General features: G+C 37.7%; 1 protein-coding gene across 2 annotated transcripts in view; it reads right to left on the reverse strand.

Moving 5' to 3' along the window:
* Positions 1-19,173, reverse strand: part of LOC119534683 (zinc finger protein 596-like) — a 44,265-nt gene extending 25,092 nt beyond the window's left edge. For both annotated transcript variants that reach the window (XM_037837310.1, XM_037837307.1), the window contains exon 1: positions 18,764-19,173. The gene's annotated coding sequence lies outside the window, so the exon portion shown is untranslated. The remainder of the gene's footprint in view (positions 1-18,763) is intronic.
* Between the last annotated feature and the right edge of the window lie 7,892 nt (positions 19,174-27,065).

A 27,065-nucleotide genomic window follows, 5' to 3' on the forward strand; every position in this document is an offset into this window, starting at 1 on the left:
AAGTCATGAAAGTGTTTACCTGTGAAAATGTGGAGGAGACTCCAGGTGTCATTCCTGATGCCCCGATGGGAACTTTGGAACCAGAATGGCTTTACTCCATGGGTCCCTGATCCTGTTTCAGCTGGGAAAGACTGATGAGAAATATCCCTCTGTCATGCCTTTCTCCCCTGAATTGCCCTCCAGGAAGTGGTTGTAGACAAGGAAAACAGTCTAAGAGGTGGGGCAAGATGGGAGGTGGGGCAAGATGGCAGAGTGGTGAGGTGTGGGTTTTAGTTACTCCTCCAGGGCAGTTGGTAAAAAGCCAGGAACTGCATGGACAGGACACTGAAGAGCAATCTGACTTTGGGCATACTTCATACAACACTCATGAATGCGTGGAACAGCTGAGATCAGTGAAATCTCTAAGTTCTCCTGGCCAGGGGATCTGCGCCCCTCCCTGCCAGGCACAGTCCTGTGGGAGGAGGGGCTGCCGGTTCTGGGAACCAGGAGGGAGAACTGCAGTTGCAGCTCAGATTGAAAACTCCGACTGCTGATCAAAACCTCCAAACATATATAGACTGAGACCAGACACCAGAGAATCTGTGAGCAGTCAGAGACCTTTTGGAGTTCTGGTGAATATAATACAGAAAAGGGCAGGGCTCAAACAGAACTAGGTGCATATGCAAATCCAGAGGGCAAGGACCCTTGTCTGAAGAGTCTGTTTCTCTGCTTTCTTGATTGTTCCTTAATGGCCCTCAACTCCTTATCTCTTAGCATTTTAACAGCCCATTAGATCTGCAAGGACTGTAAATAGTTTATACTGGGCCCTTTTCTTTTTTTCTTTTTTTAAAATCTTTTTCTCTATTTCTAAAACAATTATTCTAAGAATCCCATTATGCGAAAGCCTCAAAGACTTGCAATTTGGACCCAGGCAAGAGCAGAGCTAAGGTAGCTCTGAGAAACAAAGCAGTAAGTCTAGTGATGGAGAAAATTCACTAAACACCATAACCTCCCAAGTAAAGGGGGGCATGGTCATGATCCAGTGGCAGCCCTACTTCTGGTAACTCAGACCCTAGGGGCTGGAATCCAGAAACCAACTTCAGTAAGCCACACCCCTGACAGGGTCAGGGTCACCGGGAGAGCTAAAGGCTCCACACCTCTTTACACTGGTGGGATAATGGCAGGCTGGAAAGCACCACCTGCTAGGAGAAGCATAGAGTCTAAAGGCCTCACAGGAGGGTCTGATTCTCAAGGAAACTCCGTACCCTCCTCCTGAGACCTGGGACTCTCTGGACTGGGAAAACCTGACTGGGGTTGACCATATCTGAGGAGAACATCACACAAGAAGGCTATGCAGAGGCAGGGCAAGAAACAGAAAAACAAGAAGTCAAAAACTGATCAACTAAACAGAAGCTAAGTTAAAGGTCTAGAATAGGCTGAACTGAACACCAAGGGTTAGAGAACAAAGCCAATGAACAAGAAAATCCTAGGTAAAAGAGTGAAAACAAGCTCCAGAATAAACTAATCAAGAAAGTCAGATGCCTAAACAGCTTAAAGATAACAAGACATATTAGGAAACACAAAAATATGGACCACCCAAAGGAACAAACTAATAGTTCAACCAAGACACAGGAGTTGAAGCAATTATTGCTAAATCAATTGAATGAACTAAAGGAAAAACTAATTGGAAATGTTCAAACAAAGCTAAATCAATTCAAAAATCAAGCCAATGAACTGAGGGAAGATATAGCAAAAGAGATGAAGGACATAAGGAGGATACTGGGTGACCATAAGGAAGAATTCATAAACTTGAAAAAGCAAATGGTAGAACTTATGAGAATGAAGGGCATAATGGAGGAGATGGCAAAGACAATGGAGGGATACAACAGTAGATTTGAACAGGAAGAAGAAAGGATCAGTGAATTGGAAGAACAGACATCTGAATTCACACACAAGAAACAACAGATGGTGAAAAGAATGGAAAAAATATGAGCAGGGTCTTAGGGAGCTAAGTAACAACATGAAATGCAAAAATATACATGTTATGGGTGTCCCAGAGGGAGAAGAGAGAGGAAAGGGGGAGAAAGAATAATAGAAGAAATATTCACTGAAAATTTCCCAACTCTTATGAAAGACAGAAAATTAGAGATTCAAGGAGTACACTGTACAGCAAACAGAATAGACCCCAATAGACCTACTCCAAGACACTTACTGATCAGATCGTCCAATGTCAAAGACAAAGAGAGAATTCTGAAAGGAGCAAGAGAAAAGTAATCCATCACATAAAAGAGAAGCCCAATAAGACTATGTACAGATTCTCAGCAGAAACCATGGAGGCAAGAAGACAGTGGTATGATATATTTAAAATACTGGAAGACAAGAACTGCCAATCAAGAATTCTATATCTGGCAAAAGTGTCCTTCAAAAATGAGGGAGAGATTAAAATGTTTCCAGACAAACAGACACTGAGAGAATTCATGAATCAGAGACTGGCACTACAAGAAATATTAAAGGGAGTGCTACAGGCTGACAGGAAAAGACAGGAGAAGGAAGCTTGGAGAAGAGCATAGAAATTAAGATTATCAGGAAGGGTAAAAAGACGGAGAGGAAAAATAAGACAAAACATATAAAATCCAAAAGACAAAATGATAGAAGTAGTGCCCTTACACTAATAATACTAAATGCTAATGGATTAAACTCTCCAATAAAAAGACACAGACTGGCAGAATGGATTAAAAAACAGGACCCATCTATAAGCTATCTACAAGAAACTCACCTTAGACACAAGGACAAAAATAGGCTGAAAGTGAAAGGTTAGAAAAAGATATTTCATGCAAACAGCAACCAGAAAAAAGAGGGATTAGCTATACTAATATCAGACAAAGTAGACTTCAAAAGTAAAACAATTAAAAGAGACAAAGAAGGACACTATATATTAACAAAAGGGTGAATTCATCAAGAAAACATGACAATCAAAAATATTTAAGCACCAAGCCAGAGTGCCCCAAAATTCATGAGGCAAACACTGAGAACAGTGAAAGGAGAAGTAGACAACTCCACAATAATAGTTGCAGACTTCAACACACCACTCTCGTCAACGGATAGAACACCTAGACATAGGATCAACAAGGAAATGGAGATGTTGAATTATATGATAAATGAACTAGCCTTGACAGACATTTATAGAACACTACACCCCACAATAGCAGGATACACATTTTTCTCAAGTGCTCATGGAACATTCTCTAGGATAGACCACATGCTGGGACACAAAGCAAGTCTCAACAAATTTAAAAATATTGATACTATAAAAAACTCTATCTCAGATCATAATGGAATGAAGTTGGAAATAAATAACAGGCAGAAGACTGGAAAATACATGATTATATGGAGACTAAATACTCTCTTAGAAAACCAGTGGGTAAAGGAAGAAATTACAAGAGAAATTAGTAAATACCTCAACGCAAATGACAATGAAAACACAACATATCACAACTTATGGGATGCAGCAAAGGTGGTGCAGAGAGGGAAATTTATTGCCCCAAATGCCTATATTAAAAGAGAAGAGAAAGCAAAAATAGAGAAATTAACTGTCCAGCTGGAGGAACTAGAGAAAGAACAGCAACTAAACCCCAACGCAAACAGAAGGAAAGAAATAACAAAGAGTAGAGCAGAAATAAATGAAACTGAGAACAGGAAAACAATACAGAGAATCAACAAAACCAGAAGCTGGTTCTTCGAGAAAATCAACGGAATTGATGGAACCCTAGCTATGCTAACAAAGAGAGAGAGAGAGAGAGAGAGAGAGAGAGAGAGAGGGAGGGGATGCAAATAAATGCAATCAGAAATGGGAAAGGAAACAATTACTGACACTGCAGAAATAAAGAACATCAGAAGCTACTATGAGCACATATATGCTAATAAACTACACAACTTACACGAAATGGACAACTTGCTAGAAAAGCATAAACAACCAACACTGACCTGAGAAGAAATAGATGACCTCAACAAACCAATCACAAGCAAAGAGATTGAGTCAGTCATCAAAAAGCTCTCAAAAAAGAAAAGCCCAGGACCAGATGGCTTCACATGTGAATTCTACCAAGCATTCAAGAAAGAATTAATACCAGTCCTGCTCAAACTCTTCAAAAAAACTGAAGAGCAGGGAAAGCCACCCAACTCATTCTATGAAGCCAACATCACCCTAATACCAAAATCAGACAAAGATATTACAAAAAAGAAAATTATAGGCCAATCTCTTTAATGAATATAGATGCAAAAATCCCCAACAAAATACTTGCAAATAGAATCCAGCAGCATATTAAAAGAATTATACACCACAACCAAGTGGGGTTTATTCTAGGTATGCAAGTCTGGTTCAACACAAGAAAATTAATTAATGTAATATACCACATCAATCAATCAAAGCAAAAGAACCACATGATCATCTGGAACGATGCAGAAAAGGCATTTGAAAAAATTCAACATCCTTTCTTGATGAAAACACTTGCAAGAATAGGAATAGAAGGGAACTTTCTCAATATGTTAAAGACAATACAGGAAAAACCCACAGCTAACATCGTACTCAATTGGGAGAGATTGAAAGCTTTCTCTCTAAGATCATAAACAAAACAGGGATGCCCACTGTCACCAATGTTATTCAAGATTGTGCTGGAAGTTCTAGCTAGAGCAATTAGGCAAGAAAAAGAAATAAAAGGCACCCAAATTGGAGAGGAAGAAGTAAAACTTTCACTGTTTGCAGATGACATGATTCTATATATAGAAAATCCAGAAAAATCTACAGTAAAGCTATTAGAGCTAATCAATGAATACAGCAAAGTGGCAGGCTACAAGATCAGCATGCAAAAATCTGTAGTGTTCTTAAACACAAGTAATGTGCAACATGAGGAAGAAATAAAAAAAAATTCCATTTACAATAGCAACCAAAAGAATCAAGTATTTAGGAATAAACTTAACGAAGGCCATAAAAGACCTATAAAAAGAAAACTATAAGAAACTTCTAAAAGAAATCAAACAGAACCTAAAAAAATGGAAGAACATAATGAGTTCATGGATTGGATGACTAATATAATTAAGATGTCAACTCTACCTAAACTGATTTATAGATTCAATGCAATACCAATTAAAATCCCAAGAACTTACTTTGCAGAAACAGAAAAGCCAACAACCAAATTTATTTGGAAGGGCAAGGTGCCCTGAATAGCCAAAATATCTTGAGAAAGAGGAACAAAGTGGGAGGCCTCACACTACCTGACTTTGAAGCATATTACAAAGCTACAGTTTTCAAAACAGCATAGTACTGGCATACGGTCAGAGATACCGACCAATGGAATCAAACTGAGTCTTCAGAAATAAGACTCTGGCATCTATGGGCAATTGATCCTTGATAAGGCAGTCAAGCCAAAGCAACTGGGACAGAGCAGCCTCTTCAACAAATGGTGTTTGGAGAACTGGACATCCATTCCCAAAAGAATGAACAAGGACTCCGACCTCACACCTTATACAAAAATTAACTCCAAGTGGATCAAAGACCTAAACATAAGTGCTAAGACCATAAGGCTCTTAGAAGAAAACATACGGCAATATGTTAAAGACCTTGTGATAGGAGGTGGTTTCCTAGACCTAACACCCAAAGTGGGAGCAACAAAAGAACAAAAAGACAAATGGGATCTCCTTAAAATCAAACACTTTTGTACATCAAATGATTTTGGTAAGAAAGTAAAAAGGCAGCCTACACAATGGGAGACAATATTTGGAAACCACATATCAGATAAGGGTTTAATATCCTGAATATACAAAGCAATCATACAACTCAAGAACAGAAAGACAACCCAATTTAAAAATGGACAAAGGACATGGATAGAGACTTTTCTGAAGAGGAAATACAAATGGCTCAAAAGCATATGAAAAAATGCTTAACTTCACTGGCTATTAGGGAAATGCAAATCAAAACCACAATGAGATTATCATCTCACATCTACCAGAATGGCCATTATCCAAAAAACAGAAAATTACAAGTGCTGGAGAGGATGTGGAGAAAGAAGCACACTTATTCATTGCTGGTGGGAATGTAGAATGGTGCAACCACTCTGGAAGACAGTGTGGATGTTCCTCAGGAAGCTAAGTATAGATCTGCCATATGACCCAGCTATTCCATTACTAGATATATACTCAAAGGAACTGAAAGTTAAGACACAAACAGACATTTGTAAACTGATGTTTATTGTGGCATTATTCATGATTGCCAAGAAATGGAAGCAGCCCAAATGTCCATCCATGGGTGAGTGGATAAACAAAATATGGTATATAAATATGGGGGAATATTAGACAGCTGTAAGACAGAACAAAGACATGAAACATATAATAAAGTGGATGAACCTTGAGGACATTATGTTGAGTGAAGTTAGCCAGAAACATAAGGACAAATACTGTATATTCTCTCTAATATGCACTAACATTAGTGAGCAAACTTTGAGAGTTAAAAGCTGATGATGCAGGCTACTAGGAGATAGGAAGAGGGTAGAGATCAGGCATTTGATGTTGAAGGACTACAGAATGTTTAGCAGGATTGATTGTATAGATCCAGAAATAGATAGCATAATACTGTGCGATGGTAGAACAATATTCTAAGTACACTGAACAAAGCTGTCTGTGAGTAAGGCCGAAAGAGGTGGGCTAGGGAAATGTATGACACCAGAGGTAAAGATGGATGATGAAGACTGGGACTGTATAACTTGGCAAAAACTGGAGTGGCCAATGACAGTTACTAAATGTACAAATATAAAAATTCTCTCACATGTGGGAGAACAAATGAATGTCAACAATGCAAAGTGTTGAAAAAGGAATGGTTTTGGGAAAAAAACATAATCAAAGCAAACTGGAGTCTATGGTCAACAGTAACATTGTAATATCCTTCCACTAATTGTAACAAAGGCAATATACCAAACTTAAATGTGTATGAGAGGGGGATATAAGGGAGGGATATGGGATTCTTGATAGTGGTGTTTTCCATCCTTACTAATATATTGTATTGTATGACACTTTATTTTTCTATTACTATCTTTTTTATTTACCAAAAAAAAAAAAAAACACTTTTTCATAGTAATCAATATATATGTTCAAGTGCTGACTGTGGTGATAAATGTACAACTATATGATGATACTGTGAACTGATTACACACTGCGGATAACTGTATGCTATGTGCACACACCTCTATAAAATTGTAGGAAAAAATATAAATAGGGATAAAAGTGCTGGAGAAAACATGGAGAGAGGGACGTATTTATCTACTGTGGATAAGGAGGCAGAATGGTGTAACCTTTAGTCTATGTGGTGGTTCCACAAGAAGCTAAGTACATGGGGGCCATAAGGTCCGGCAACTTCATTATGGGGTATGTACTTGGAAGATCTGAGAGCAGGGACATGAATGGACATTTGTATACTGGTGTTTATGGATGTAGTATTCATGATTTGCAGTGGGTGAAGGTGGTCTAAGGGTACAGTGACTGAGGAACAGAATTGTGAACTGTGGTGTATGCTTGCAATGGAATATTGAGCAACTACAAGAAGTAGTGAAGTTGCGAGATATGCAAGGAGGTGAATGGATCCTGTGGATAGCATTTTGAGTGAAGTACACCAGAAACCAAGGCAAACACTATAATGCCTCACCGATATGGACTAACTACAATATGTAAATTCAGAATGAATCTTAGGGCACAGCCTAACAGGGAAATGATTATTGTAATGGTCCCTAGACTGTGAGCTCTTACAGCAGTCAAATCTATTCCTGAATTGTAATGGCTATCTCCAGACTCTGAGATGTTGATCTCTTGGTGTATAACCTGATTGGTCTCTGGAACATCGGGTATCTGTGTGACACCTGAAACTCAGAGCTAGAGCTCGGCAGTCCTGAATGTCAGTATTAACGGACACAGAAACTGTTAAAAAAAAAAAAAAAAAAAAAAGCTTAAAAAGAGTCCAGACTTCAATTAGAGATATGAATGAAGCAGATCTGGTTAAGACTAGGGCAAATCAGGCCAAAGAGTAAAGGTTGAAACTGACTGTGTGTTAAAATTTTAACTTCCATGTGAGATCAAGGGAAGAAATATTTATTTGGTGTAGGATCTATATTTTCTAAACAATATAACTTCTACAGTTTGTTCAAACACCACAATTACATGGAACTTTGAATAGGAAGTGAGATATGGCAAGTCTGTATAGGTTAGAGTGAAATAACAACACATCCCAAATAATTTGGGCAGAGAATAAAAATATTCGGGGACCCGCTGAGGAGCAGGGAGAGGATGCAGAGGTGTTGGACTTCCTCACCTGGATTGTTGCTGATGTTCTCAGAAACACTGAGGACTAGCAGCTTAACATGGTGAGCCCTCTGTTTTGGGGCTTGCCCCTATGAAGCTTGTTACTGCAAAGGAGAGGCTAAACCTGCTTATAATTGTGCCTAAGGGTCTCCCCCTGAGTGCCTCCTTGTTGCTGAGATGTGCCCCTCTTTCTCTAACTAAGCCACCTTGGCAGGTGATCTCACTGCCCTCCCTCCTACATGGGACCTGACTCCCAGGGGTGTAAATCTCCCTGGCAATGCAGGATATGACTCCCGGGGATGAATGTGGACCCCACGTCATGGGATCGAGAAAATCTTCTTGACCAAAAGTGGATGCAAAATGAAATGAAATAAAGCCTCAGTGGCTGAGAGATTTCAAATGGAGTCAAGAGGTCACTCTGGTGGACATTCTTACACACTACATAGATAACACTTTTTAGGTTTTAATGTATTGGAATAGCTAGAAGTAAATACCTGAAACTACCAAACTCCAACCCAGTAGCCTTGACTCTTGAAGATGATTGTATAACAATGTAGATTAGAACGGGAGACAATGTGATTGTGAAAACCTCATGGATCATACTCCCTTTATCCAGTGTATGGATGGATGAGTTGAAAAATCTGAACAAAAGCTAAATGAAAAATAGGGTGGGATTGGGGGGATGATTTGGGTGTTCTTTTCTTATTTGTATTTTTTATTCTTATTCTGATTCTTTCTGGTATAAGGAAAATGTTCAAAAATAGATTGGGGTGATGAATGCAGAACTATATGATAGTACTGTGAACAGCTGATTGTACATCATGGATGATTGTATAGTATGTGAATATATCGCAATAAAACTGAATTAAAAAAAAATGTACATTACTCCAAAAATCAAAAGTCATAATAAAAATAGAAGTAAAAAAGAAGAAAATGTTCAAAACTGATTGTGGTTATGAAGGCACAACTATATGATGATACTGTGAACAACTGATTGTACCCTGTGGATGATTGTAGGGTATGTGAACATACCTCAATAAAACTCTATTCAAAAAAAAGAAAACCTCCAGTAAACGTTCAGTTAATTAGAAATGCTAATGTTATTGTAGTGTATTGTTTGTATGGAAATCTACTTACTTCCAACAGGTGTAAAAATGCAAAAGAATAAAACGAAATGAAAAATCTTTCCATGTGTACATGTAATGTCCAAAGATAAAATTGATAACAAGTACTGAAAAGGTGGATTTACAGTGGGGTAGAGGAAAAGTAAATTGAGTATATTATTAAGAACCTAAATGTAATAAATGAATTAGACTTAATACATACACACACACACAGATGCACACATACACACAGCATTACATCCCAAAATACCAGGGTATGGATTCTTCTCCAGTCCAGGGTAGATCATATGCTGGGGCATAAAACAAGCCTCCATAAATTTAAAGAGACTGAAATTATTCAAAGCACATCTCTGAAAACAGTGCAATGCAACTAGAAGTAAATGACCACCAAAGATCTAGAACATTCACAAATATCTGGATGTTCAATAACAGACTCCAAAACAATTGATGGGTCAAAGAAGAAACTGCAAGAGAAATTGCTAAGTATCTAGGATGAATGGAAATGAGAACACAACATATCAAAACTTATGGGATGCAGTGAAAGTGGTATTGAGAGGGAAATTTATAGCTCTAAATGCACACATTAAAAAGGAAGAAAGAGCTAAAGTCAAAGAACAAATGAAACACCTGAAGAACCTAGAAAATGTGGAGCAAACTAATCCTAAAGCAAGTAGAAGAAAATAAATACGAAGGATTACAGTGAAATAAATGATATGAATAAGAAAACAATAGAGAGATAAATAAAACCAAAAGTTGGTTCTCTGAGATGAACAAGATTGACAAACCTTTAGCTAGACTGACAAAGTAACAAAGAGAGAAAATTCACATAAAATAATAAATGAGAAGGGGTCATTACTGTGGATCCTGAAGAAATTTAAAAAAATCATAAATGATGAACAACTGTACGCCAACAAACTAAATAATTTAGAGGATATGGATAATTTCCTGGAACACATGAACAACCTAGACTGACTAGAGAAGAAACAGAAGACCTCAATAAGCCAATCACAAGCAAAGAGAGCCAATCAGTCATCAAAAAACTTCCTGTAAATAAAAGCCGAGGCCAGAAGGCTGCACAGGGGAATTCCACCAAACTTTCCAGAAAGAACTGACATCAATCCTACTTAAACTCTTTCAAAAAACTGAAGAAAATGGAACACTACCTAACTCATTTTATGAAGCCAGCATCACTCTAATTCAAAAAACACATAAAGTGCTACAAGCAAGGAAAACTACAAGCCAATCTCCCTAATGAATGTGGTGCAAAAATTCTCAAAAAAAATACTTGCAAATCGAATCCAAAGACACATTGAAAAAAATCATACACCATGACCAAGTGGGGTTCATTCCAGGCATGCAAGGCTGATTCAACATAAGCAAACCAATCAATATAATACAAGAGATTAACAAATCAAAAGGGAAAAATCAAATGATCATCTCAATAGATGCTGAAAAAACATTCAACAAAATTCAGCATCAATTTTTGATGAAAACACTTCAAAAGGTAGGAACTGATACAAACTTCCTGAACATGATAAAGGGGATACATGAAAAATCTACAGCCAGCATAGTACTCAATGGCAGGAGACTGAAAGCCTTCCCTCTAAGATCAGGAATGAGACAATGGTACCTGCTGTCACTACTATTATTCAACATTGTGCTAGAAGTTACAGCCAGATCAATCGGGCAAGACAAAGAAATAAAAGGCATCCAAATTGAAAAGGAAGAAGTAAAACTGTCATTATTTGCAGATGATATGATCTTATATTTGGAAAACCCTGAGAAATTGTTGACACAGCTCCTTGATCTAATAAACAAATTTAGCAAAGCAGTGGGTTACAAGATTAATGCACATAAGTCAGTAATGTTCTTATACACTTTAAATGACCTAACTGAAGAGACACCCAAGAAAAAGATTCCACTCGCAATAGCAACTATGAAAATCAAGTACCTAGGAATAAACTTAACTAAGGATGTAAAAGACGTATACACAGAAAATTACATAACTTTTCTAAAAGAAGTAAAAGAGTATCTAAAGAGATGGAAAGATATTCCATGTTCATGGATAGGAAGGCTAAACATAGTTAAGATGTCAATCCTATTGAAATTGGTCTATGGATTCAATGCAATTCCAATTAAAATTTCAACAGTCTACTCTGCAGACTTGGAAAAGCTAGATAGAAAATTTATTTGGAAGAGAAAGATGCCTCTAATTGCAAAAAAAATTGTAAAAAAGAAAATGAATTGTGAGTGTGGAGAGCCGTCTCCCGGGACGGGCATAGCGCATGCGCTGTAAACCTGCTCCAAAGTCCCCCCGCCCATCGAGTGGTGCCAAGATGGCGCCCACATCCTGCTTCCGGCTTCTGATGTATGTAACCACCCGCTGTATTCACCAATCATGCTTGTGTGCGTGGCGTTAGCCCATTGGATACACGCAAGGTTTATAAGAAAGTTCCCGGGCAAAGCTCGAAGAGACAGCCCACAAGGAGCCGTACCTGACGGCCGCATCGAGGTTGTTCTCCCCCGAGGTGTCTCGCCCCGGGTGGAACCTGTAAAGATGATGATTGCCTAGTCCCATTAAAAGTTTATCTGCTTTACCACCGCGAGTCCTGAGTGATCACAAGTGCTCCGGGTAAGACGTTGTCCGCACCCTCTCTCCCCTTATCTCTCTGGTCCCCATCGCCGGCCGACCGGGGACTCGAGGCGGGGCGGAGAGAGCGCCGGACATGTGAGGACATACACTTCTTGACTTTGGAGCTTACTATAAAGCCACAGTAGTTAAAAACAGCATGGTATTGGCACAAAGATAGACATATAGATTAATGGAGTTGAATTGAAATTTCATAAACAGACCCCAGACCTACAGTCAACTGATTTTTGATAAGGCCCCCAAATCCACTGAACTGAGACATAACAATCTCATCAAATGGGGCTGTGAGAACTGGGTATCTATAGCCAAAAGAATGAATCAGGACCTCTACCTCATACCATATACAAAAATTAACTCAAGGTGGATTAAAGACCTCAATATAAGAGACAGTACCATAAAACTCCTAGAAGAAGGAGATCATCTCTTACACCTTACACCCAAAGCACAAGTAACAAAAGAAAAAGTAGATAAATGAGAACTTGTCAAAATTAAAAGCTTCTGTGCCTCAAAGGAATTTGTCAAAAAAGTGAAGAGGCAGCCAACTCAATGGGAAAAAATATTTGGAAACCATGTATCTGATAAAAGACTGATATGCATATAAAAAGAAATCCTACAACTCAACGACAATAGTACAAACAGACCAATTTTTAAATGGGCAAAAGATATAAAAAGACATTTCTCTGAAGAGGAAATACAAATGGTAAAAAACACATGAAAAAAAATGTTCATCTTCACTAGCTATTACAGAGATGCAAAGTAAGACCACAATGAGATATCATCTGACACCGATTAGAATAGCCGCCAATAAACATACAGGAAACCACAAATTCTGGAGAAGATGTGGAGAAATTGGAACTCTTATTCATTGCTGGTGGGACTGTATAATGGTACGGCTATTCTGGAGGACAGTCTGGTGGTTCCTTAGAAAGCTACATATCAAGTTGCCCTTTGATCTAGTAGTTTCACTTCTCGGTGTATACCCAGAGGACCTGGGGGCAGTGACAAGAACAGATATCTGCACACTGATGTTTGTAGTGGCATTGTTCATGGCTGCCAAGAGATGGAGGCCATCCAAATGTCCAGCAGATGAGTGGATGGGCAGGATGTGGTATATGAACACAATGGAGTGCTGCATGGTAGAAGGAAGGAACAAGGTTGTGAAGCATGTGACAGCATGGACGAACCTTGAGGACATAATGCTGGGTGAAATAAGCCAGAGACAAAAAGAGAGATATTATATGTTATCACTAATGTGAACTCTACGAAAAATGCAAAATAAATGCTTTATATTGTAGAATGTAGGGTACTTAGACAGTAAGTAGTGAAAAGGGAATGATAATCTAATAAGAACAGAGAAGTTTTTAAGGGTAATCTTGATATGGGAAAGCTCAGAAATGACCATGGTTTGTTAGTTTTCTTGGGGTATGTTAGAAATATGTTGGAAGCAATATAGTTATTCTAGGTTGTTTTTCTTATTCCTTTGTTCTGCTTGATTTTTTTTTTTAATTTTTTGATAAAATTTAAAAAACTGATCAGAAAAACTTTTATTGTGGTAAAATATACATAACACAAAATTTGCTCATTTTAACCACTTTTAAGTGTACAATTCAGTGGCATTAATTGCATTCACAATGTTGTATTACCATCACCACCATCTATTTCCAAAACTTTGTCATTACCCCAAACAGAAATTCCATACCCATTAAGCAAAACACCCCAGCCCCTGGTAAACTCTCTACAAATTTGCTATTCCTAGATATTTTATATAAGTGAGATGACGGATTATTTGTCCTATGTGCCTCGCTTCTCTCACTTAGCACCATGTGCTCGATGTCCATCCTTGTGGTCACAGGTGTCAGGACTTCTTTCCATTTTGTGGCTGAATAGTGTTCCATTGTGTGTGTATACCATATTTTGTTTGTTCATTCATGTGTTGAGGACACTGGGTTGTTTCCACCTTTTGGCTGTTGTGAATGGTGCTGCTACGGACATTGTCATGTGGGTATCTGTGTGAGTCTGTTTTCACTTCGTTTGGGGATGTGCCCAGGAGTGGAATTGCCAGGTCACATGGTAATTTGAAGTTTAACTTTTTGAGTCAATCTATGAAAAGCATCGCCTTCTCATTTTCAGCCATGTGACCTTCCCACATTGGGGCCAATTGGCTTGTCCCATCCAACTGGCCAGGGGGATGGGCTTGTCGCCCAATCACCAAAAGTGAGAATTTAGGAAAGTTTCCCAAGGCTTCTGAAAAAAGAGACATTTTCTTCCTCTTCTGAAGAAACCACTAGGTAAGACCCTCTTTCTTACTACAAACGGTATCATGTGATGACATGATCACTTTGCTACCACATTTGGATGAGGCCCTGGACAATGAAGCCCACAGCTCAGAGGGCAGAGTGAAGAGATGAAAAGAAACCAATTCATTCAACCCACCTAACTGAGTCCTGTCTTTAGTGAATCCTATCACTGGATTTTTCTGTTCAGTAAGCTGATAAAGTCTATCATTGCTCAAGTCCAGTTTGAATTGGGTTTTCTATCATTTGGAATCAAAGGATTCTGAACTGACAGATAGGGTTTGATCCCTTTTTTTGTTGTTCTAAATATATTTTAAAGAATAAAGTCAAAATTCTAGACAAAAATAAAGCAAATGCACTTTTCATAGTCTACCAAACTTTCCGGGAATACTCTTAATCTTATACAATATCTACCACGGAAAAGAAAAAGTAGGAACACTCTCCAATTAAATCTATACAGCAAGAATAAATCTGATATGATAATGAGCAATTACTATCCCATTCATGAACAGAGATGTAAATTTCCTTACAAATAATATCAAATTGAACCCAGTAATGTATAGAAACTGTTAGCCCAGAAAAATATTTTTTCTTACCATTAAAAAATCAATTAATTAATGTAATTATCCACAGTAACATATTAAAGGGAGAAAAACCCGAAGATCATCTATACAGATGAAGAAAAGCATTTGATGAAAGTTAAGATATACTAATTTCTTTTTAAAAACTTAAATCACGCTAAGGGCATGTTAAAAGGACAGAGAATCCAGCTTGAAGTAGCTGGCCAAATTTGGAACAATTCAAGCACCAAAATAAACAATGAGAATAATGCATTATACAGAAAATGCAATAAGAGACATGATTCCACAAAGATTATAGATAAATGAGGGACAGATAAAATATTTGATGAGGAATGGGATATTTACATAGTCTCAATGTATCTTCCCATAAAATAATTATTAATAAAAAAGAGCAACTACACAATGGCTAACACCACTTCAAATGAAGTGACCAAAGATAGTAAAGGAACAAACAGAAATAACATTTCACCTGATAGAAGGCAATGAATATGTTTCAAATCACCTTTGTGATATTTCTGCCAAAGATGAGTCACTTGAAATTGATCATGTAGAACTATCACAAACACAACCTGAGGGACATCCTACAAAATAAATTGCATATGATCTTCAAAAATGTCAAGGTTTTGAAAGTCAAAGAAAGACTAAGCACTTACTGACTGAAGGACACAAAAGAATGACAACAAGCAACAAACTGATTCTGAACTGGTTCCTTTTGCATACAAGGGCATTTTTGAGCTAATGAGTGAAGTGTGAAGGTTTGAGGACTAGATGGTACTATGGTATCAATGTTAATTTCCTGGTTTTGATGTCTGGATTGCCGTTATGTAAGAGAATATCCTTGCTTATAGGAAATACAAACTATTTAGGAATGAGGATACAATACATGAGCAACTTAAACTAAAAGCTTCAGTGGAAAAAAGGCTTTCTGTACTATACATGCAAGTTTCTATAAATTTAATATGCTTTTTCAAAATAAAAAAAAGAAATGAAAAAAGAAAACTCTTCACAAACTAGGATTAAAAGGGAGTCTTCTTTACAATGACATGCAAACGTACCTATAGCAACACTAGAAGCATTCTCTTTAAAAGCACAATGCTCATTATCACTATTTATAAACAATCTTTTCTACAGGTCCTAGTCAAGACATTAAATTGACCAGGGAAAGGCAAGGAAGTATTGAGGACAAACAAAATTACCATCATGTAGACATTAATTTGATGTCTAAAAACCCCAGAGTAGCTACAGATAAATTTTTTGAATATGAGAGCTTAATTAGATTGCTGGAAATTAGCCAAGTACACAAACAGAAGGAGTTTCATAAAGTTTAGTATATTCATTTTACTAATTTCTCTTCATCAAAAGATACTGTAAAGAAAGTGAAAAGTAAATCATAAATTGGGATATTTTTGATACAAATTGACAAAGCATCAGTATCTAGAGTATGAAGAATTAAAACTAATTTTTAAAAAGATAACACAGAAGAAATATAGCAAGACATGAAAAAGTATGTCACAAAAAAGAAAACATGAAGGGCCCATAAACATACCAAAATGTGCTCAGATTTATTGAGAACCAGAGAAATGAAAATTAAGGTTCAGCAGATACCATTTTACATTTACCAGATTGATAAAATGAAGAGGGATATAGGTTAACATGAAGCATTGTTTGAAAAGGTTCTATCATTTTGGAAAAACAATTAGGTATTAAATTATGATACTGAACAATGCAGAATTCATTACCCAGCAATCCTATTACTAGGGAAATACCCCAGAAAAATCCTTAGGCTATAAGCCCAGAAGATATGTGTAAGAATCATCCCTGTTCTTTCTGAGTCCCTCTTCCTATGTTATTTCACCCTCTCTTCTAGTATCTGCGTGTCATGGGATTTTCACTCTCACGACAAGTGAGACGCTAGTGCCTGGAGCTGCTGAGGATTGAGGTCAGACTGGGTGGGCCATTCTGCTACGAGAACCCCTAAACCACCAGTCTTTTCTTTTGAGCTGGGAGCTGCTACAGAGAGGAGACCTCTTCTCCAAGGAGCCTAAGAACAGGACCCTGCCCCTGGTCAGCTGGGCTTCAGAGCTCCTCTCCTGGAGCTCACTTCCCAGTCATTGCTGGGGCAGGGGGCCATGCCTGCCCACGGAACAGTTAGGGAGAGAAATCTGGGGTCTCTACCTTTTCCAGCTGCATTCTCAGGCACAATGCCTCAGGCACTAGCCTCAATGTTCCAGTCTTCTTCTTTTAAAATTTTTTTTTCCTTTTTTTTTTTATTGTGAACTTTAACATATTTACATAACAGTGATAACTTTTAATTTACGATTTCACAAGTAGTTAGCAAATCTCAAAGAATGTCAGAGGTCAGGGTTCCACAACTTCAGCCATTTCCATTATTGTAAAATATAACATACATAGAGAAAGGTGTCATTCTCTCCATGTAAAGCTCAACAAGCAGTCATATAGGTGATTTCAAAAACTGTTTTGGTTACAGTTCCACAGTTTCAGTTCTCTCCTTATCATGGAATACAAGGTATATACAGAAAGGTGAAGACCTTCAAAGAACAATTCAGCAAACCACTATAGAACAAATCCCAAAGGATGCTATAGGCTACAGTTCCACCATGTTATTTACCTCCTTCCAGCCATTCCAACACCCCAGCATCTAAAATATATATAATTATATAAAGTTTCAGTATTCATAGACCTTTAGTCAATCTTATCTTGTTTGTTGCTACTCTTTCCTCTCATTTAATCTTTCTTCATCTTCAGGAGTGTCCAGGCAGTGAGCACCACAACTTGTTCACATTAAAATGGGGTGTCAACAACATTTGAAATTTGATCTTAAAGAGGCTGTTGTCTCTGGGTTTTACGACTTGTCCGGTATAGGATCACTCTGGTAGATTTAAGTGTCTGAAAGACAAAACTTAGGGAGTGCATTCTTTTATAGAATATCAGGTAGGGACCCTGGTATTTGAGGACTACTTTTGGTAAGGGCAAAGCATGCTGTGGCCAACTGGGATGTCTAGCTGGAGCCTGCATAAGAGAAACCTCCAGGATAGCCTCTCGACTCTATTTGGGATATCTCAGCCACTGTGACCTCAGCTGGTTACCTTTCTTTTCCCCCCGCTTTTGGTCAAGTAGGTACTTTCAATCCCTCACTGCCAGGGTCACCCAGTCTTCTAAGGCAGCAACACTGTCCACCTAGGTACAGCTCCACAAGATTCCCACCTTTTTTGCCAAAAAAAAAAAACCCAAAAAACTTTCCTATCATATTAGAGTCTCAGGAGGAAGAGGTAAATCTGTCATATTTAACAAGAGGTTTCCTATGTTAAATTCTGACTCACTGGGGAAAGCACTTTGTTGAGGTTTACTGGGGCAACGATCTCGAGTGACTAAGCTTGCAGTGTGGTTTTCTGCCAGGTCGGAAAACTGAATTCCAAGCTTGGGACTGGGTCCAGCACACGGCAATTGCCCAGAGCAGCTTTTCCAAAACCACGGATGACCACAGTGCAGGGCCTATGCGGACGCTGTCTGCATACACTTCAAGACGGACTGGTTTCACCCGCCCCATAAACTGGGTTGAAGTTCTACCTACTGTGTTTCATCGAATCTACTACAAAGCCATCAGTTTTACCATGCACTACTGTTTCCTGAGTCACTGGGAAAAAGAAAATGCTGCCGATTCTGCAAGAACACACCACTGTGAGGCACATCCTGATTTTTTAGATACGTTAAAATGCAAATAATATACAGCTTAAAATCGACAAACTATGGCGGTTCTTTCGTCATTTTCCTTACCTTGATTGTTGAGAGAACTGCGCTTCTGCGGCTGAGAGGGCTCCTGCAGACTCGGGAGGCCGCGCTTCCCCCGGTCTCACTGGCCGGCGAGCAGGCGAAGCCGGGCGCGGCCTCCCTTCCCCTTGCTCGTCTGGGGAAGCATGGCGCCGTGCCCCGGGTTCCCACCCCCGCGAGCTCCCCTCGGCGCCCACCCCGCGGGAGCCCTCCAAGGCAGCAGCAGCCTGCGGCGCGCGGGGTAGACGCACTGGATGCAAAATGGCGTCGGCAGCCCCAACCCTCCTCCGTGAGGCCGCGGTTCCCCGGGCCTCCTCAGCTGGCAGCGGCGGGTCGCTAGCTCGGCCAGGGGCGCGGAAGGTCCCCCAGCAGCGCGGCAGCCGCCACCCCGAGCCGCGTGCGCCCGAGCGACCCTTCCTCGCGGCCGGCGGGGGGGGGACGGGAGTGCGCTGGTAGCGCCCGCCAGCGGGCACCAGGTGAAGTTTTAATTGTTGTATTTTCAATCACTGAAAACCAACTTGTAGGGATGTTGCCGTTCTAATAATAGTGCATTCAGACGTCCCAAAAATGGTACGTATTAAGAAAATTGTGAGCAATCTCGCTCATATTCTAGGTAATGAAGGTACTTGTATTGATCTATTGGATTATTAGTTCATTAACTCCTTATGGCTCTTACCCTTTTGCATTTTTCTTATTTGACAAAAATGTTGCAAACAGGAGTTAACCTTTATTTTGAGCCTCAGAGTGTTATCAGGTCATGATAAATCTTACTTGAAACCTTAATGTACAGCAGACAAAATTCTGTGAACCTTGAATGTACTAACTCATTATTTCTCACAAAATATTGCATAGGAGGTAGTCGTAATTGTTCACCTTGGCAGATGAGAAATCTTAGGCAAAGAGGATAAGCAACATGACAAATTCTGACAACAAATTCAAGTTGACATTTAGAGTCTTCCTCAGCGAGGCTCAGAGGATCAGCTGTTATAAGCTTAAGTAACAGGTAGGTCCTCTTATTCTTCCCAGTTCAGAGTGGAAAATGAGAGCATTGAAATGCCAAGTCACCACAAAACTCTAACCTGTCGCTTAAACCCTCAACTTTCCAACAGATGATAGTGCTTCCAGAGTTACTATGCAAACACTCTGTTCTTTTAAACTTTGGGGTTTGCATATCGTTTACCTCAGCCAATTCCCATTTTGAAAGATACTGACATCCTGGTTCTATGAAACAGGGTCCTCATCGTTGGATTGTTTGCAGACAGGTATGATGTTGAATGAGATTGGGGCCTTCCAGAACAGTGAATAAGTGTACTTATTTTTCTACACCATTTCCAGCACTTGTAGTTTTCTGTTTTTGTTTGTTTGTTTTGGTAAAAGCCATTGTAGTAAATGTGAAATGTTATTTCATTGTGGTTTTGATTTGCATTTCCCTGACCACTAGTGAAGTTGAGCATCTTTTCCTATGCTTTTGAGCCACTTGAAATTCCTTTTTGGAAAAGTGTCTATCCATATCTTTTGCCCATTTTTAAATTTGGTTGTTGGTTCTTTTGTTTTTGAGTTGTAGGATATCCTTTTATATTCTGGATATTAAACCATTATTGTATATGTGGTTTCTCAATATTTTCTCCCATTGAGTAGACTGCCTTTTTACTTTCTTGAAAAGTCCTTTGAACAAAAGGATTCAATTTTGAGGAGATCCACTTTACCTGTTTCTTCTTTAATTACTTATGGTTTGGATGTAAGGTCCAGGAAACTATTTCCTCCCACAAGATCTTTAAGATATTTCCTTATTTTCTTCTGAGAGTTTTATGGTCTTAGCTCTAACATTTTATGTCTTTTATCCATTTTGAGACGTCACTATTTTGTTTAACTAATAATATTCATCCTCATTGTGAAACCTTTATATAATTATGGCAACTTTAATTTTCTTCAAAACACTTGAATTTGTTCCTATGAATACTCTTTTTTTTTTCATTGAAAATAATAGAAGTTAGGTTTCCCTAATTTCTGGAACTTTGGGAGGATTAATTTTTATATTACTGCTTATTTATCTTAAAGTCAGTTTGAATAGAGCTCTTTTAAAGCATTTTGTAAGTTAATCTGGTAATACTGTTCAGAGGTAGGAAAAAGGATGCAACAAACCTACCAACAGACTCAAATAGAGAGCTTATAAGCTTCCACTAAAAATTTTCTGTGTTAGTCAGACATAAAGACATATAAATGTCATGATCTTTTTCTTAATGCAATTTTATTGAGCTACATTTACACACCACAGAAACCAACCGAACTATACAATCACTGGTCTATATCATCATCACATAGAAGTGCATACATCCCCATAATAAAATTTAGAACATTTTTGTTATTCCAGAAAAGAAATAAAAATCAAAAAGGAAACCCTGTTTCTTCTATACTCCTTATACTCCCATATTATTGACCCATAGTATTGTTGTGGTATATTTGGTACTGCTGATGAAATAGTTTTAAAATACCGTAACAGTACTGTTAACTGTTATCTTGCTACCATCAGCTGTATCCATTTCCATTGTATGATCTCACTGATATGAACTAATTATAATATGTAAACTCAGAGATAAAATATAGAATATAGTTTACCAGGGTATACAACGAAGCTAAAGAATGGGGGACAGTTGCTTTTTATGTCATGAATTTTTAATTTCTCATTGGCCTTTTGCAAAGAATCATTTAATGAAACTATTTTAAAATATTGCAATTTCTTAATATAATCTGAATATCAATTAAAACAGGCATTGTATTTGACTGTTTTGTTTGGGAACTCTTTTTCTGGAGTGCATTTCAGAGATGAGTAATTTTGTCTATTTGGAATATTTCCCAAAATGGGCATTGGAATTCTAGGTTGTCTTTGGTGACATGTTGCCATTTTGTTAGATAGGCACAGTTTCTAGCCCCCCAATTTTTGAACATGTAAATGCCACCGTACCAGAAGGTAGAGAAAGTTTTAAGGGTTTGAGAATTCCATCTTTAGCATTTCATTTCTTACCATTTGCACACCTAAAGAAACTAGCAGTAGCAAAAATGAAATTGTGGACTGCACCAAAAGCCTAAGGACACAGGGTCAAAATTTGATCTTTGTCATCAATGAGATTGACTGATGATCTTTGGCTTGGGAGCTAGTGAGATCAGAGAGGTCAAATACAAAAAGAGTAGTGCTCTTAATTTCTTGAGAGGGTCCTTTGATAAACAGAAGTTATGGAGTTTGTTTTATTATTTTTTCGGTTTAGTGCTTTTAATGTCAGATATAATCATTTACCAAATCCAAAGTCAGGAAGTCTTACCCCTATATTTTCTTCTAAGAGTATCATAGTTTTTCTTTACATTTATCTCTCTAAATGACTTAATTTTTTGTATGTACTGTAAGATAGCGATTAAATGTCATGCTTTGTATGTGAATATACACTTGTCTCATCAGGATTTGGTGAAGGCACTGATCTTTCCAGAGTGCAGTATCTTGGAATTAAAATTAATGAACCATAGCTGCATGGGTTTTATTTCTGGACTATCAATTCTATTCCATTGGTCTTATGTTTACCTTTATATCAATATCATACCATTTTGATTACAGTAGTCTTGTAGTATACTTTGAAATACAGAATTGTGTATCCTCCAATTTTTTTCTTATTTTACAATATCATTTTAATTTTTCCAGGTCTTAGAATTCCATATGATTTTAAGGGTCAACTTTTACATTATTTTAAAAGAAAGTTTCTTTTGGGATTTTTATGGATATTGCAGGGTATATCTAAATCATTTGGGGGAGTGTTACTACCAGAACTGTATTAAATCTCTCAGTTCATGAAATGAGATATCTTTCCTTTTATTTAGATACCTAAATTAAAGATATCTTTAATTTTTCTCAGCCAGATTTTATATACATCAGTGTACAATTGTATCCCTTGTTTAAACTTTTAAATTTATTCCTAGGAATTGTAATCTTCTTGATGCTACTGTAAGTTAATTTTTTTTTCTTTTTTGATTCCTCATAACTTGAATACATAAATACAACTGATTTCTGCATATTTATCTTGTCCCCTGCAACTTTCCTGCTTTCATTTATTAGCTTTAATAATAGGGGTTTGTGTGTGTATAAGTGTAAGTGCAAATGTGTGTGCATTGCATTCTATAGGATTCCATAAAAGAGCATGGCATCTCACAATAGAGATAATTAATTTCTTCTTTCCCAGTTTGCATACCTTTATTAGACAAATTGCACTGACATGAATAACCAGTACAATGCTTAATAGCAAAAAAATGAAAGCAAGCATCCTTGTCTTATTCTTGACCTTAGGTGGAAAGCTTTCAGACTTTTACCATTGTTTATAATTTATGATACTAGCTGTGGATTTTTCATGAATTGCTTTTATCAGGTTAAGGAAGTTCCTTTCCAGTCTGAGTATGTTGATTGTTTTTATCATGAAAAGTGTTGGTTTTTATCAAATTTTTTTTTCCTGCATGAAACTACGTCTTTTTTTTTTTCAAATGAAATTACATCTTTTTCTTTTCAGTCTGTTAATATGGAGTGTTTCATTAGTTGATTTCTATATGTTGACACATCCCTTGAATCCTTAAACTGAGTCTCATTTGGTCATGATTTATACTCCTGTTAACTTTCTGCTGGATTCAGTTTGATAGTATTTTGTTGAGGATTTTGGCATGTAATTCATGAGAGATAATTGTAGTTTTTATGCCTTTGTCTGGCATTCATAAAAGCACAATGCTGGACTCATAGAATTAGGACGCATTCCCTTATTTTCCAGTTTTTGGAACAGTTTGAGAAGGATTGGTGCTAATTCTTCTTTAAATGTTTCATAGATTTCAACAATGAAGACATCTTGTCCTGGAATTTTCTTTCTTTGGAGGTTTTCAATATCTGATTCACTCTTTTTGCTTCGTATAGTTCTGTTAAGATATTCTATGTCTTACTGAGTTTGTTTTGTGTTTTATGTGTTTCTATGAATGTTTTCATTTCATCTGAGTTATTGAATTTGTTGTTCAGTTGTTCATGGTATCATTTGAAAATATTTTAATTTCTGTATTCAGTTGCAATGTCCACAATTTCATTTTTTACTTTAATTATTCATGTTTCTCTCTTTTTTCTTTGTCATTCTAACTAAAAGTTTGGAAATTGTATTGAACTTTTCAAAGTACACCTGTTGGATTTGTAATTTTCTCTATTGCTTTCTCTCTTCCCTATTCCATCTGTGTCCACTCTAATCTTTATTATTTCCTTTCTTCTAATTTTTTGGGTTTAGTTTGCTCTACTTTTTATAGTTCTTAATATGTAGATTTAGGTTTTTTTTTTCATGTAAAAAAACTTTAATGGGAAATATTATTTATTTAAAATACTTTATAAACATTTCTAAACATGCAACTGTCTATAGTGACTATGAGGATGATACATTTTTTATTTTTTAATTCAATTTTATATTCACATACCATGAAGTCATACAAAACATACAATCAATTGTTCACAGTACCACCATATAGTTGTGCATCCATCAACAAAATTAATTTTTGAACATTTTCATTACCACACACACAAAAGTAATAAGAATAAAAATTAAAGTGAAAAAGAACAATTAAAGTAAAAACGAACAGTGTGCTTTTTTTTTTTTTTGCCCCCATTTTTCTACTCATCCATCCATTCGCTGGACAAAGGGAAGTGCAATCCACGTGGCTTTCCCAATCACATTGTCACCCCTCATAAGCTACATTGTTATACAATCATCTTTAAGATTCAAGGGTTCTGGGTGGTAATTTGATAGTTTCAGGTATTTTCTGCTAGCTATTCCAAGTCATTAGAACCTAATGTAGAGTTAGGTTTTAAGTTATTGGATTTAAGGTTTTTCTTCTTTATGACAGTAGGTGATTCCAAATAGAAATTTCTCTGAGCAGTCTGATCATTGCATCCCATATGTTTTGTTATGTTGTGTTTTGGTTTTTACTCATCAAAGTATTTTCTAGTCTACATTGTGATTTATTTTTTTAATTTGCTTTTTTTAATTGTAAACTTTAACATATATGCAAAACTGTGATAACTTTCAAAGTATGATTTCACAAGTAGTTAGAGACCAAATTTCAAAGAACATCAGGGGTCAGAGTTCCACAACTTCAGCCGTTTCCATTATTGTAAAATATAACATACATAGAGAAAGTTTTCATCTCTCGGTATAAAGCTCAATAAGCAGTCATATAGGTGATTTCAAAAATTGTTATGGGTTACAGTTCCACAGTTTCAGTTCTTTCCTTATTATGCAATACAAAGTATATGCAGAAAGGTGAAGATCTTCAAGGCAAAATTCAACAAGCAGTTATAGAGCAAATCCCAAGGGATGCTGTAGGCTACAGTTCCACCATATCATTTACCTCCTTCCAGCCATTCCAGTACCCCAGCTTACAAAAAATATATATAATTATATAAAGTTTCAATATTCATAGACCCTTATTAAATCTTATCTTGTTTGTTGCTACACCTTCCTCTCACTTAATCTCTTTCTCCAGCTTTAGGTTTGTCTAGACAGCACCCTAACTTGTTCTAATTGATAGGGGATGTCAGCAGTATAGGGAAGGGGGCTGCATCTGGTAGTTGACCTTACATGGCTGTTGCCTCTGGGTTTTAGGACTTGTCTGGTACAGGAACACTCTGATGGACTTAAGTTTCTGAAAGAAAGCTTTGTGAATGCATCTTTTATAGTATCTCTGGTATGGACCTATGTATTTGGGGACTACTTTTGGTAAGGATATGACATACTGCTCCAGTTTGTTAATGCTGCCATTATGCAAAATACCAGAAATGGATTGGCTTTTATAAAGGAGTTTATTTGGTTGCAAATTTACAGTCTTATGGCCATGAAAATGTCCACACAAAGGCATTAACAGTAGGGTGCCTTCACTGAAGAATGCCAATGGCATCTGGAAAACCTCTGTTAGCTGGGAAGGCATGTGGCTGGCATCTGCTCCAAAATGGCTGTCTCCCAGGACATTCCTCTCTATGCTGCAGTTCCTCAAAAATGTCACTCTTAGTTGCTCTTGGGGTGTTTGTCCTCTCTTAGCTTCTCTGGACAACAGTCTGCTTTCAACGGCTGTCTTCAAACTGTCTCTCATCTGCAGCTACAGTCTCAGCTTCTGTGCAGTCTTCAAAGTGTCCCTCTTGGCTGTAGCTCCTCTTCAACATGTCACTCTCAGCTGCACTGAGTTCCTTCTGTTTGTCAGCTCATTTATATGGCTCCAGTGATTTAATTTAGACCCACCCTGAATGGGTGGGGTAACACCTCCATGGAAATTTTCCAATCAGAGTCATCACCCACAGTTGGGTGTGGCGCATTTCCACAGAAACACTCAAAGAATTACAATCTAGTCAACACTGATACATCTGCCCACACAAGATTATATCAAAGATAATGGCGTTTTGGGGGACATAATACATTCAAACCAGCACAACCATGGTGCCACTTTTTAATAGGCTTACTGTACGTATGTACTGGTTTACTTATACCCTGCAGTTTACTGTATTGTTTTTGTGGATTATGAATGCAGTGTCTGTCTATGGTCAATGCAAACTGCTGTGTGGGTGTGGATTTGGGGACCCCTGGGCCCAGGGCCTTACCCCTTGGTAAATTAAGGTTTGACTTACTCTCCTTGTAGGATCAGGCCTCCGGTGCTAAATGTAATCTTTAGTTTACCTCCTCCCTGAAACTCCCTAAGATACTATTATCTACAAGATAACGTATAATCCTCCCCTCTTCCCTGTTGACTACAATCAATCACTCCCTCTGTCACAAGACCCCCATTCCCATGCTTATGCTTTCATACCCATTGGAATGTCTTTGTCCTAATCCTTATAAACCACTCCCTGGCACCCCCTGCTTTTGCAGAGTACCTACACCCACTGTGCTGTAAACTCAGTGCCATTCAGAGCAGCTGACTTCCATTTCCTTTTACAAAAGCCCTAAACAAAAGTTCATGTCTCAGAATGTGCCTAGCATCTTCTTTGGCCTCTCAGCAAAGGCCCCTTTGGGCCATGACACCTTTCCTATCATATTAGAGAAGTCTCGGGAGGAAGAGGAGGTAAATCTGCCATATTTAACAAGAGGTTTTCTATATGAAATTCTAAATTTTGCCAGGGTATAAAAAAGACTTGACCAACTGGGGAACCCACTATGTTGAGGTTTACTGGGCCAACAATCTCAGGTGCCTGAGCTTACAGAGTTGGTTTCTCTCGGGTCAGAAAATTGAATTCCAAGCTTTGGACTGGGTCCACAACATGGAA

This window comes from Choloepus didactylus, chromosome 5, assembly GCF_015220235.1.
Source record: "Choloepus didactylus isolate mChoDid1 chromosome 5, mChoDid1.pri, whole genome shotgun sequence".
In the NCBI taxonomy this organism is placed as follows: Eukaryota; Metazoa; Chordata; class Mammalia; order Pilosa; family Megalonychidae; genus Choloepus; species Choloepus didactylus.